Source organism: Mugil cephalus, chromosome 23 (genome assembly GCF_022458985.1).
Source record: "Mugil cephalus isolate CIBA_MC_2020 chromosome 23, CIBA_Mcephalus_1.1, whole genome shotgun sequence".
Taxonomy (NCBI): domain Eukaryota; kingdom Metazoa; phylum Chordata; class Actinopteri; order Mugiliformes; family Mugilidae; genus Mugil; species Mugil cephalus.
In genome coordinates, this window is record NC_061792.1 from 13,452,671 (window position 1) to 13,468,441 (window position 15,771).

The window sequence follows — 15,771 nt, forward strand, 5'->3', positions numbered from 1 at the left end:
ACCCGTCGCTTCTGAGTGAGCAAACTGTCCTTAGTTTATGGTGGAACACGGAGGAAGGTGAATCTTATGGGGGGAGTGTTAAGTTTCTGAATTGTTGTCAATACTCCTCTGGTAGGAGTTCAAACGTTGTCAGAATTGTGCATTAGAGTTTATCATAATTAAGGCTGTCTGCAACAGACAATGAGGCTCAGGACTCCTGCCCTTTTCCACTTTGTTTGTATCGTAGCAGAATGAGCCACACATTCTTTGGCCAATGCAAAGCAGAGGAAATATGTTGAAAAGCTCCAAAATAGGAGCCAACCTCAGTCTCTCTGAACACTGGGACTAGCTGGATATTCTTACTGACCTGGAACGTGTCAGAGGGACTGGATCAAACAGACTGTCACACAGGATCTAGATTTAATCAACACACACAATAAATGTTTTAAAATGATCCAAACCCAGAAACTAGAACCATCACTGCCCTCCAGTGGTCACTGTCAGTAACTACAACTGTCCACATCCGATAACACTGATGTTCACTCATCTACTGCAGTATTGTAGCTCTAATGTTCATCAGTCTAATAATGACTCTATGTGTGAATACAGATAATATTAAACTGTGTAAAAGTGTTTACTGCTCTCTGATGATTACAGAGAGGAAATGAAACTTAGTAACAATGACAGGCAGGAGACGTGGTGTAAAAACTACAACCAGGAGATATTTTACTTTACAACCAAATGAGAACAAAGATACACTGTAAAATGACAACCACATGACACAAAACACAATACAGATGGGACAAATATATACACATTCAGCAACAAGAAACACGTGAAAGGATTGTTGATGCTGGAAACTTTACATTTATCATAGAATATTTTGTTTTCTCCTTCAGACTAGATTTAAGTTCACGTTGACAAACTGGAGCAAAATGTTCTGAATGAACAAACAACAAATAAGATCAGTGAATACATTTATAACATTTAATTCCCTGAAAGAATGAGTGATTATACTGTATCTTGTTCCATCTCTTGAGACATCAGTAAATGTTTAATTCCTTCATCAGGTTGGAAACTGGAAAGTAGTTGTTGTCCATGTACAGACCTTAAATATGGAGTCCCGCTGTGTTTGATGCTGATGATCAGACTGATCACTGAGCTCAGCTCTTTGATTCTGAGGACAAATGATCAATAATGAGTTTTCATCATTATCAGACGAATGAAGTTTACAGCTAAAATGCAACAGTAAATCTGTCTCCGTGTGAATATTAGTATTATTGGATGTCGATACTCCCTGTGCCTTGTGAAGATATAAGATGAGATAAGATGAGATACCACCTGTGACCACTGGAGGGCAGTGATCGTCAAACATCTAATATGAATATTTGCATTGAAGACATCATTGTACACAGTACCAAATATTAATACGTTACTTTATGCTGTTGCAGGTGGTGATGAGGCAGACAATCTCTTTAATATTTGCTCTGGGTGAATAAATGAGAGAATCATCACCTTCTGCTCCAAAACAGACGCTGGCTGCAGAGCACTGTTTCAGTGTGTTCTAAGATCATCGGTCTGCCTGTCAGAACTCTCTCACACTGACACCACCACCAGACACTTATGTTAGCAGGAAACATCACCAAAGACCCCTCACACGTCCTCCACTCAGTATCTGAGTGGCCCCCATCAGGACAGTGGCCTCGCTGCCCCACCTCCACCTGTAGAAGCCAGAGGAGGAAGAACTCTGTCAACAAGCAGCTCACAGACACTCCTTCACCACACCCTTCTTCTTCCCAAGCATCCTTTTTTCAGCTTTTATTTATTTTTTTATTACCATACTGAGTAGATACAGAGACTATGTATAAATCCATCACACAACCTCAGCTCAAAGAAACCAAACTATTCCTTTTAAGACTCAGAATGTCCCAGGAACCTCTGTTACAAGACTTTTTAAACATCTCTTTTTTGTTAAGTTTGCGCTTCAGGAAAACTTGACTCAACACAGACCTGTTGCAGTTGCTCGATTTATTAGCGAGTTCAAATGAGTTGGGGGTTAGTGGGGGGTTGAAGGCAGACCGAGCTCTGTGCAGAAAAAAAAAAATCAGAAGTATGCGACTGAGATTTAGGGACATGCTTCGCCGAGGAGGCCAACTGTTACCACTGGAGAATCAATGAGGAATGGATGGGCCCGGTTCATATCCTGCAGACAGGGAGGGGGGTTTGATGAGCCCAATGCAGAACAGGTGTCGCTCCAGGTGGAGACAGAGCCATGCCCAGCCCACAGAGACAAACACAGAGGGGAGGCGGAAACAGACAGAGGAAACCTGCACATCCCAACATTTTTTCAAAAGTACTACATCCTCTGTGTTTCAGTTCAGTTTAAACCTAACGTGTCTGCGTCAGATTATGTGTTTCTTTGTGTGAATCAAAGCTAAAGCTAAGTTTATCATAAGATGTGTTTCTAATAGAAATCGTACTTCAGCTTGGAGGTTTGTCCATCGCCTGTTTTTTTGAAGACTTTTTGAGTATTTGACTGAAGAAACATTGTACAGCTAAAACTAGAAAATACTTTTAATGTTTTAGACTTGGCCGACACTGACATCAAGGACGCATTAGGAGCAGGACATGTTCAAAGCAGCAGCCACACACAACAACCAGATTAACATCGATGCCATGACTGTGTCAGCCTACATCAATAAATGCACAGAGGACGTCAGCGTCACAAAGAACATCATCACCCGGGCCAACCAACAACCCTGGATGACTGAGGAGGTACGACAAACGCTAAAAGCAAACAACTCAGCCTTCAAGTCCGGCGACAAGGAGGCACTGAGGACAGCGAGAGCCAACCTGAACCGTGCCATCAGGTTAGCAAAGCGGAGTCACAGTCAGAAAATCCAGGACTTTTTCCACGATGCCAACAACGCCAGGAGTATCTGACAAGGCATACGGGCCATTACGGACTACAATCCACCCTCCCCCCAGTGGGTGAAGTTGATGCTGACTTCCTTAACGGACTAAATAACACTTTTGGGATGTTCGAGGCACTAAACAGTACTCGAGCAGAGAAAGCTGTTCCCCACCAAGAAGACAAGGCACTCTGCCTTGACGCAGCCGACACCCCTCCACATTCGAGCCGTTCCAGTTCGCCTACCGGCTGAACCGCTCCACTGAGGACGCCTTTTCCTCCCCTCTTCACCTGAGCCTGGCTCACCTGGAGGAGGAGAACGCCCATGTGTGGATGTTGCTCCTGGACTTCAGTTCAGCGTTCAACACGATCATCCTACAGCATCTGGTAGGAAAACTGGGACTCCTGGGCTTCAGCACCCCCCCATGCAACTGGCTGCTGGACTTCCTCACCGACAGACCTCAGTCAGCCCGGGTCAGACATCACACCTCCGATGTTATCACCCTCAGCACAGGCTCCCCTCAGAGCTGCGTCCTGAGCCCTCTGCTGTTCACTCTGATGACACATGACTGCGTCCCCAGGTTCGCCACCAGTCACATCACGAAGTTTGCAGACGACACAACGGTGGTGGGCCTCATCAGACCTGGACCTGGACTACAGAGAGGAGGTGGAGCAGCTGGTGGGCTGGTGCAGAGACAACAGCCTGATCCTGAACGTGGACAAGACGAAGGAGATTATCGTTGACTTCAGGAAGAACCGGCGGAGGATCATCTCATCACAGCGCTTCATGTGATGAGCCGGTAACATCATCAGTGACCCCTCACAACCCCCACCATGGACTGTTCTCCCTGCTGCCCTCTGGAAAGAGGTTGAACTGTTGAACTCTTAACTGGACTCTGCTCCACACTGCTGAAATAACTGAACTTGCGCATACAAAATGATAATAAAGTTAGTCCAGTCATGTTCACAGGGAACATGACTTAGAGATAACGTGTTATTTAGGAAAGAAGAACGTCAACACACATAATTACAAAGTTATTCTTTATTTCCTGTACACATGGAGAGCAGATGTTTATTTACTCATCGGTGCAGCTGTAATAAGGAATACAATATTGCCATAAGGAATAGAATAAGAAAGGTTGATATCGCTTTAAAAAAAAGGCAAATAAAAAACAACGTAAGTTTTTTCTAACCAAAAAAATACACTGTAAAAATGTAGTAAAAACCAGCACCATACTACAAAAATGACAACGGAAACTCAAGTCTGTAAAACGTTAACTTTTTATATACATCAAAGAAATACCCACCACCACCTTAGTTAAAGAATATTTATCACTCAATCGTTGTCATGAGCATAAAATAACACTTTTGAAGAAGACATATATTTTTAAAATGGGATTTCAAGCTCAGATTCACCACAGAAAATGAGGCTGTGACCAAAAATGTATGAACCTATCTGGATTACATGTATGTTCACATGGTGACCATCCCTCTCTGAAAGTCATAACTAACAACAGCTCATTGCTCTGTCTGGAAATGTAAAAACACATTATTCTATGAGGCTGTGGCAGAGAGAGAATCTACAACCTATAATGTAAAGTACATACTGTGCAGTTACCAACTTTAAAGTGATAATAGTTGGTTATTTTAATTTGCACACAATACTGATCATTTTGTCACCAGGGTTCTGAGTATTACAAGAGAGGAAAAGGTTGGTTCATTCAGTTAGTCAGAATCACATGATGGTTCAGGTTGATCAGTCTGATCCTTCCTCCTCCAGTTAAATGTTAAAGAAAACACTGCCAGTATCAATGGGGACGATGGTTAGCTCTACTACTAGCTTGGCTGTAGTTACACTTTACGGCCACAAGAGGGCCTGACTTTAACATACGGCTCTGTGTTTGGGCATTAACTGGTTATAGATTTGTTTTTCGTGGACTATATCTAATACATCTCTAACGAATAATTAATTAGAGCTGAGGTCTGTTCCTATAATGTTTTGGTATAATTTTTAAAACATTCTTCTCATTTCTATACAGTTATTGACCCCAATACTTCGGGTTGTAAACGACTTCAGAGACGTAGGTGTAGTTACAAACTGTGGCCACCGGAGGGCAGTGAACAAACAACCTCATCAATCAACCACAATTATCATATATTATTTTATTTATTTATCCTTCTCAATTTAATATTATTCAGCCTTTCCACCTGTAATTTTTTTCAGGGACATTTATAAATGATTAAAATATTCCAACAAAAAGAAATTGATAATCACTACAAGGAGAATTTATTCATATTTTCCTAATTATAGGCTGTGGCTAAGAGAAACTTTGACATGGAAATACATGCTCATTAAAAATGCCAACAAGGTGAAATAAATATCTTTTCTTGTTTTCATTGTCATAGTCATAGTTGTTATAATTATGAACATAGAAATATTTGCAGAGTTTTGTCAAAAAAGAGCAACTATTCAACAACACCACTGTGTCTCTCAGGACCCAACCATGGATAAAATCTCCCATTTAAAAATAAAGTAAAACATAAAATATATATTATTTACCACTGATATAAACCGACGCATTGGTCACAAACCAATCAGAATTATAAATATGGCTTTGTTTACAATACACAGAGACAAACATGAGAGATATATGTGTACTTTTGTTTTTATAAAATGAAAAAAAAGAGGGTCAAATTTAGTTTTATGCATTCGTACATTATCTTTTTATTTTTTTATTTTTTTTCTTAGATTTGACTTTTATTATTTTAACATTCTCAACCCTACAGTCAGGATGCTCAAGGAATTTTAGACGCAGTGTTCAGTCAACACAATCTGAAGTAAATGCACATTTAAAAACTCACATAAAAAGATAGAAATTACACACACAATCATTACATCTATACAACTGTAAATCAAGTGAACACCAATTTCATGTCATAGTAATGTAATACTAAAAATTAAATTTAAAAATAACTTATTTCCATAGTCTTTCTGCACTGGAGTTCATAGTTCAAATATCATTTATTTTCAAGTACAAATATGCATGGAATATTTTTCTATTTTTAAAGCATTTGTATTTAAATGTAATATAAAAAATAATAACAGTCCTTCTTGAAAAAGTTTCATTTATAAGGGGTACTTTATTTTCATTCACTACAGCACACAGGTGTTTCGACTCTTACGTTTGAATTGTAACCGGAAGTACTGTCTGTATGTAATTTTAATTAACTTAACGCTTCATGTGTATTGACAGTTTCTGTCCACTAGAGGGCAGCAACACTCGTTGTCTGTCTGTGAGTCCATAGACATGATAGAGTGAGAGCCACAGGCTAGGCTAGGTTAAATGGTGCTAATTACAGCGGATTTTCTGTGTCTGCTCTATTTAACTACTTCATTTCACATAAATGACCCTTCGGACTGACGCTGTTCAATAGCTTTTAACTGCGAATCGCATTCCTCTCATTGTTTCGCATTTTTCTATTTATATATTTCTTGTTTTATATGATAAGTCTTCAGTAGCTAAAAAGCGTAGCATTTGTGCTAGTTCAGTTCCGATTGGCACTTTTAATCCGTCCCATCAAACTAAACAGTACGCAGTAACGAAAAATAATCAGGAAAAAACAGATATTTATGTTTGGGGGGGAATTATTTGATCCGGGTTTTTTGAAAAGGGCCCCTTTTTTTAAAAAAACACCACCAGATCAATGGTGACGATGGTTAGCTCTACTACTAGCTTGGCTGTATTAAATTTTACGGCCACAAGGGGTCTGATTTTTAAACATCGGCTCTGTGTTTGGGCATTAACTTTTTATAGATTTGTTTTTCGGGGGACTATATCAACTAGATCTTAACGAATAATTAATTAGAGCTGGGTCTGATTATAATGTTTTGGTAAAATTTTTAAAATACTTTTTTCTTTTCTTACAGTTATTGCCCCCCAATACTTCGGGTGTAACGACTTCAGAGACTAGGTGTAGTTCAAACTGGGCCCCCCCCAAAGGGCAGTGAAAAAACAACCTCTCAATCACCAAAATTATCATATATAATTTTATTTATTTATCCTTCTCAATTTAATATTATTCACCTTTTCACCTGAAATTTCTTCGGGACATTTATAAATTATTAAAATATTCCAACGAAAAAAATTTGACAATCACTATAAGGAACTTATTTATTTTCTATTTCATTTTATTAAAAACCCCAAAAAGGTGAAATAAATTTCTTTTTTTGTTTTCATTGTCATAGTCATAATTTTTTGTAATTATGAACATAAAAAATTTTGCAGATTTTTTCCCAAAAAAGACAAAATTAAATGACACCACGTGTCTCTCAACCCCAACCAGGAAAAAAACCCCCTTTTTAAAAAATAAAGCAAAACATAAAAATATGTTTTTCCCCATGATTAAATCAGCGCATTGGTCCAGCCCAATTAGAATTAAAAATATGGTTTCTTTTACAACCACGAGAAAAACATGAGAGATATATGTGACTTTTTTTTTTAAAAATGAAAAAAGAGCTAACATTTTTTTGCATTAATAATTTCTCACTCTGTGTAGTTTTACTTTTATTTTTAAAAACCCCCTCAACCCTAAGTCGGGAGCCAAAGCATTTTGGCTCTTGTTCAATGAACACATCTGCGTAAATGCACTTTTAAAAAATCAATAAAAAATACAAATTATACACACAAAAGTAATATTATATATTAAATGTTTAAATGTTTTTTAAAAACAAAAAAAAATTATATTTAAAATGATTATTTCCATACTCTTTTTGCACTGGAGTTATATAAAATCTTTTCTATTTTAACAGAATTTTTTTTTAAATATTTCATGTAATGTAAAACAAACTCCTTCTTCCAACAGTTTATTTCTAAAAGGTTCTTTTTATTTTCATCGGAATATTTATTGTCCCTTTTACAGTTCGAGTTATTTCGCCTTTATTTTATTTTTGAATGGAATAAATCGTATGTCTTTTAAACCAACACTTCAACTGAAATGAATTTTCTGTCCATAGAGGCAGCGACATCGCTGTTGTGTGTGGCCCACATCAAATAATCAGAGCGATTTGAGCTACGGCTAGGCAGGTTAGCTGGTCTAATTACAGCGATTTTCTGTGTCTCTCTATTTAACTATTTTTTTCACATGAAGAACTGGGATTAACACTGCTTCTGGTCGAATCGCTTTCTGTATATTTTTCGCATTTTATATGGTCACAAACTTAAGCTGCAGCACTTTTTAATATTTTTGCTTTTTAGAAAATTTAATCTGCCATCGCCATCAATGCATGACTAAACAATCATGAAATAAAAGAGATTTTTGATGCTGTGCGAGAATTTTTTTTGAAATGTGATTTAAAAAACGGGCAGTATTTGAAAGAAATAAAAAAAAAATATGTCAGTGTAAAGGGGGGAAACTGCCGGTTAGATTATTAAAAACACAAATTACACAAATTTTACATTTCTCCGTTTGTAATAAAAGATATTCTGTAAGAAAATAAAAATAATGTTTTTTTTTTGTTTTTTTTTTTTTAACCCGGAAGTGAAAGCGATTTACACAATGCACTGTATTACATTTGTGGCCACTAGAGGCGAAAACAAAATGAATTTGTGCAGAACCGTATATTAGGGGGAGTGATTAGTTTCACTTTATTGATCAAAAATTATCCACTCATGTTTTTTCCCAAATTATTAACAACCAGAAACAAAAGGGAAAGGGTTGTTTATGTGGAAATTTTTTTCAAAAACCTTTTAGAATAGTTTGGTTGCAGTTCTGTTGATGGCTTAAACAGTGGTGTAGTCTATTTTATTAGTGGGTATCTCGATTTTTCCCCCCCTCCCCCCGTACCCCCCCGTCCGGAGCAACATCGTCCTGCACCCCCCCCCCAAGCAGAGAGCTCCAAAAACCCCCCACACAAAAACCCCAGGCCATTAATGCAAAAGTTGGACCACACATAACTGAGGCGAAAGACGGTTATGTTTTAAATTGAATGTAATGTGTTGGGAACAACCAAATGTATAACAAAAAGAAAGCTGGATTTTAAATTTAAACCACGAACAGACAGGCAAGACAAATAAGTTTAAAAAAAGAAAAAGGCCCTAGAGCGTTTGGGGTTTTGTGTCGAGGCGGGATTTTAAAGGACCCCCACTGCTCAGATGTGACCCCCTTTCCTCTGTGAGGACCCCGGGTTTTTGTTGCGTCAGATATACAACCTGGAGGAAAAACAGCATCAAAATGAACATATGATCCATTATTGTCCTTTTTGATTTATTGCTTTAAAACCCTGTGAACAGACCCACAATTTTAATGAACTTTTAAATCTTCACCCCGGGAGAAAAAAAGGGCCCTAAAATAGACAAAAAGGGGGAAAAAACTAAACATACCAAAAACATCAGTCATTTAATGGTGAACAGGGGTTTTAATTAAAAAAGACACAATGAATTCATTTCATTTTTATTCACAACTTTCTAAATAAACTACATAACATGTGAACATTTTAACTTTGTACTTTTAAACTGTTTCTAGCGTTTTAAATGTGTCAATGTTTCCCTAATTTCCGTTCCCCCGCTCTTAACCCAAGGGGGGCCTTTTTTTTAAATTTCCCCTTTGACTCTCACTCCAAAAGGCTGGCCGGTCCAGTTTCATCTACACAAACAACACACAAGCACAGCAGCAGCACTCCTGATTCAACCAAACCCCCCAGTGACTATTTTAATAAATTCAATGAGCCAATCAGCTGCTGTTCCAAAGTGGTGATAATTTGACATAAAATTTTTCCCTTACCGGGTAGGCGACAGCGCTCACTCTCCCCCCTCCATCTAAAAATAGTGTCACTGGGCTTCCTTTTCTTTTTTCTCATTGTTTTTCTCCACATTCCTTTCCATGACGAGCTTTGGGACCGTTCAAGTTGTGACCGTTCCCGCCGCACAATTTCATGTTTCCCTTTAGTTTTAATCGGGTCCAGTCACCTTTATAAAGCCCCCAGGCCCAAAAGTGAACGCTTGGAACACAGAGAAGGCCATTTAGACGGAAAAAGGAATTTAGTCACAAACCGGGGCTGATAGTATTTTGTGGGTTTTTTTCAGCCGTTAAACGCAATTCAGGACTTTTCTGTGGATAAACGGGTTTACCTGGTATCACATAGACTACACCAGGGTTGACAGGGGAAAACATGTGGATGAAGCTCCCCTTGACTCACCCCCGAACTGGTCCAGTCAGAGTCTCTCTACACAAAACTGCTGCAAATTCAACCTCGGGATCATCAGGACTCAGTCATCCTCTCTCAGCTCACATACCGCCTTTAGAACAATGGCCAAATCTGGAGAGAAAAAGAAGAAGAACAGAGGAGATGTTTTGTGCTTCATCCTCATCTTAAACATATTCAGCTGAAGGAGTTTTAAACAACCAAAAAAGGGCCCTAAATCAACCCCCCAACTTTAAAATGTGATACTGCTACTTTTCTTTCTCTCAACGAATTTCCTCCGTTTGAAATTGTTGGTGGACAAAAGAAGTGATTGAATTTCCCCTTACTGCAAAATAAAAAAATATTTTTTCCGTTTTTCTTTTCATTTTAAAAGAGCTAATTGTAAAAAACATTTTTTAAGTCCCCTTTAAATGATGCTCAAACCGTTAGAAAAATTACAGCCAAAAGGAAAAAAAATTTTTCTTTCGGGAAGGCTGCCCTTCAATATTAAAATTTTACACAAAAAAGCATTTTAAAGAAAAAACAAATCTTTTCCATTCAAATCTTGTCCTTAAACGGCCTTTGTTTAACTTAATACTTAATAAAAAACAACCATTTTTAAAAAGTAAAAAGTTTTTGAGAAAATTCCGAAATTGTTAAATTTTCCCCACATTCTACATCTTTGAAATAAATTAAACAAAATTAAAACAAATTAAAATAAAAAAAAAAAAAAAAAAACAAAAAAAAAAACAAAAACAAAAAATAAAATTTTAAAAAACCCAAAAACACCCCAAAAAAAAAACCAAAACCACGGCTGGGCTGCGTCTGTCACAAAATATCCGTTTTACGCCCAAAAACACAACTATTGTGAGGAGGGGGTTTTTCCCTGTTTCGCTCAGTGTCTCTTTTCTTTTTGGGTGAAGCCGCAGAAAAAACCGAAAGGGCCACCCCCCCCTGCGTAACGCGTAGATTGCGTCATTACGTAAGTCGTGACACAAACGACTTTTTCCCTTATTTTATTTAAAACAAAATCACTAAAAACACAATAAATCCTCTATTTCCTAAAAAATGAAATAAACCGAAAATGACAACCTGATTAATTTAATACATTTTTAAATTACTTTTCTACTAATTTAAACTTTTTTCAATAACCACAATTTGTAAATATCCCATCTTTTAATTTTAACCAACACGCATCAGCTTTACCTTTTTAAGCATATGGTGCTTTTATTTTACAATTAAAAAAATGTCAGAAAAAATTGGGGTTTCCCAAAATCACTGTACTCTGTACAATTTTTATTTTTATTTTATTGAAAACATACAAATTGAAAAAACTTTTCCAAAAAATGGCAGCTTCCTGTCTCTGACTTCTATAATTACTTTTTAAATAAGAACGTTTCCCCATTTTACTTTTATTTTAAAGTGGTATTTTCAATGTTTCCTGACACAAATAAAAAAAAATACACAAAAAAAACGCTTCCTGTAGAAGAACTGATTTGTAAAGTCCAAATTTTTTAAAACACACGTAACGTTATTTAAAAACAATAATAATAATATAACTTAGCCCTGACCCATGAAGGTTTTTAGTGGAGATTTTTGGCCCCATCTAGAGGTAAAAATTCAAGGGGAACGGGACGTTATTTGTTGGTTTCTGTGGAATAGATTGATTGCGCCTGTTGATGATGTTAAATAGAAACATTTGGATGAAGCTCTCCTTTGCCCCACCTCCCAGTAAAAAGGTCCAGTCAACCCCTCTCACACACAAGCTGCTGATTCAACCTCGGGATCACAGGACTAGCTCATCCTCTTAGCTCACAACCGCCCTGTTCACCACCAGCTGTAGAGAGGCAAAAACAACAGTGGAAAAAGTCTGATTAAGGAATCATTTAATCATCAGCACAAAAAATATTCACAGTCCACAGAATTCTTGAGGCTGAAATATATAGGGTTCCTTTTTAAATTTAAAATTAACTTAATACTACTACTTCAGTGAGGATTTCGACCGTTTCATTCATAAAGAGTCTGAGTGTGTTGATGAACATCTCATGTGTTTCAAAGCATCAGCTGACTAAGAAAATTGAAATATCTGATGAAACTAATGACAGAGATCAGATGTATGAGGGACCCGCAGAGGTTCTGCTTGTAAAAAAAACCAAGGTTACTAAATGTAATGATTTTTCTGTGTTTTAAAGGTTTCAGTCAACTGATTCAGAGCTGTGACAAAGATGAAACTATCAGTTTTTAGTTTTGAGGGAAGAACAAAGAGTCTGAGATAGTCTGAGAATGGGGGGCCACTGTCTCTATTCATCTATAAGGCTGTCGCTGAATCCACATTTTTTTTGAAAACATCAACAAAACAACTTAGGATGATTGATTTCTGACTGTTGTCTCTGTCTTTTGTCCACCCCGTCCCATTCTCCTCTGACAGCATCTCTGAAAAAAAGCAGCAGGTTTCCGGGGAAACATTTTAGTTTCTGTGTCTAGTACAAAACTACTGAAAGAAGAAGAACTGACCCCAAACCCCTCCACTCACCCAGAGTCTCCGTCTACACGGGATTTCCCCACAAATAAAGAAGTGTTCATATCTGAATCCTTCAGGTTGTTACTCAGGTCCAGATGTTTCAGATGGGGGGGGTTGGATTCAGGCTAGACCGGAAAAAAGCTATTTGAAACCTGCAGCCCCTTTTTGAAAAAAAGAATAAAAGATGTTAATAAAATCATTGAAAAATAAATCGATGTGTTCGGGTTTTAAGTTCAATCAACTTTACTACGTCCTAATAATGAGCTTTTCTCAAAAATAGGAGTGTTTTGCCCCTTGTGTTATTTTTGATCTATCATGTCGCCTTAAAACAAATCTCCAAACATCAACAAAACATTAGCAACTATTCATGTCAACACACACAAAAACAGCTCATGGACGGGACGTGTGTGTTTGTGTGGTGTGGTGTTTTGGATCGTGTGACTGTTTAACAAAAATTTAATAACATTCATTTATTTTAACAATAAACAGACTTTTGCTACAAAATGAGGAAAAAAAAAAAAAAAAAAAACACGTCGTTAATGATGGATGAAATTGGAAGAAACAAAAAAAACTAGAGGGAATAAAGTGAACTGAAAACTTAGACTTTAAATTCTATTGAACAAAAATTAATTTTCAGTTTGTAATAAAAAAAATAATCCAAAATATAACAGCACCAGTGAACTGCCCCCCAGAGCCCCCTCCATCTACAGTCTGGATCCCCAGAAAACCCACAGATTTTTACTCCGGGATCCTGCAGGACGTTTCCATCGGCCAGTGTTTAGATGGGGGGGGTTGGACTTCAGAGCTGAGACCAGAGAATCACTTTGATCTTTGACAAACTGCAGTAAATCAATTGAAAAAAGAATAAAAATTTAATAAAAACTTTTGATAATCAATCAGATTTTCATTTTTTTAATGTTCAGATCAAAATTACTCGTCCTAATCAATGAGTGTTCCTTAAAATGAGAAAGAGTGACTTTGCCCTTTGTGTTATTGTGGATCGGGCCCAAATTCGACACATTGAAAAGTAAATAATTCAATAAATAAATACCTAAATATATATAAAAATATAAATAATTAAATACCTAAATAAATAACCTAAATGCAATTTTTTTTTGTATTTATCCATTTTTTATTTATTGAGCACCCCTTCAAAACCCACCACAACATTTTTCTTCAGATGAGGGGGGCTGCCCCAAAACTAAAAAAAAAGAAGGAATAGTACTGTTTTTTGATGCGTGAGAAAGTGATACACTACAAACTATGTACCTGGACACGGACTCCAAAACTTCTTTACTTTTAAATTCTATGTATCATGCAAAGTTTAAAAGTATATTTTCAACTTCATAATCACCTTATGTCAATATTGCGCCCCCGCAAAGATAAGAGCGGGAAAATGTTTGAGAATCCTTGATTTGGTAAATTTAATTTCCCTTTTTAAACAGGTGAGGGGACCCGTTGGAGACAACAGGGTCAAAGCTGAGCACTTCCTCCCAAAATTGAGGGTGGGGGCGCTTGAGTGGTGTACCTGTAAATCAACAAGTTATCAACGGGGCCCCCTGCAAAAGGTAAAAGTCCCCCGACTGACACTGTTACTTTCTGCCCAAAACAGCTAAGTGCCTCGGCTCCAGCCTCCGTTGCTGCCTATTTTCAAATCAAGCTACTGGCTGTGTGAAAAAGGCAGTGATCTATGGCACTATGTTGGACGCCCCCCTCATCTGAATAACACTTTGTTGTACCAAGAAATAAATAGTATTTGACATAATTTGGTATTTTTTTTTATTAATTTATTATTTAGGAGGGATTTATTTATTTTTTTGTTTTTATTTTGGGGCGACAAACATTCAAAAAATTATGTCAACACACATAAGAAAATCGCATGGATCTGGAGTGTGGTTTTGGTTTTTCTGGATTAGTTTTTATGTTTATCATTTCAAACATTTTTCTAAAGAACAGATTTTTTTTTTTTTCTTTTTTTTACTTACAATTTTTCTTTCAAAAAAAAACCGTTTGAATTTTTAATAAATTTTGGAAAAGAAAAGATAAAAAATTTAAAACTTGAAAACTGAAAGGAAAAAGAAGCTAGAACTGAAAAAAAAAAAACTTTAAATTTTATATGAACATAAATTAAGTTTAGTTTGTAAATTAAAAAAATCAGACCACAATAGTAACACACTCCAGTAATGACCTCCGAGTCTCCCGCTACAGTCTGGACCCCCAGAAAAAAACCCCAGATGTTTACTCCTGAATCCATCAGGTTTTTTTCACTGCTCCAGATTTCAGATGGAGAGGTTGGATTCAGAGCTGAGACCAAGAATCACAGCTGATTTTCTGAAAATAGGGGAACTCAATTGAATAAAGAATAAAAAAGTTAATAAAATAAATTTATATCAAACGATGTGTTCAGGTTTTTAAAGTTATATCAACATTACTACGTCCTAATCAATGATGTTCTCTAAAATGATAAGTGCTTTTTTTTTGTTATTTGTGGTATCTCTGTCGCCCTTTTACACACATCACCCAAACTCAACACAACATTCAGACAACTATTTATGTCAACACACACCAATAACATGCGTACCTCAGTCAAGTTCTCATTACAGGACAAAATCAAAAAACACATGTTGAAAACAAATGTTCATTAGTTCATTGCTCCATGACCCTTTTTTCCCTTTTTTTGGGATCTCGTAGGTTGGTGTCGTTAAAATTTAAAGGGCAAGTTATATTTTTAAATCTGTTACAAACAAAGCACTGTCAATGAAATTACAATTCTTAGAATTCCTACGTCCACACTGACTGTGAAGTGGTCTTTCCTAACCAATACAATGGGAAAAAATGAATTATGAGTTTTCCCAGACGTATGAACAGAAAAATTTTTGACCCAATAACCCCTTTTAAAAAGTCATGTGAACACTAATGGTCCTGATTTGAGATCAGACCGACCCCCGATGACTGGGGGAAATGCGATATTTAAAACATTCCCTTCATTTTTAAACCAAATGTTGGGTTATTTTTTTATCTGTCAAACCTGACAAAAACTGTTTAATGGAAAAAAAACATTCAGTACCTGCCCTCAGAGTTCCATCTACGTTTGGATCTTCAGTCCATCACAAGATGCTTTTACTCCTGAATCCTTTAAAATTGTTGTAACTATGTCCCAAATCGCGAGGGGGGGGTTGG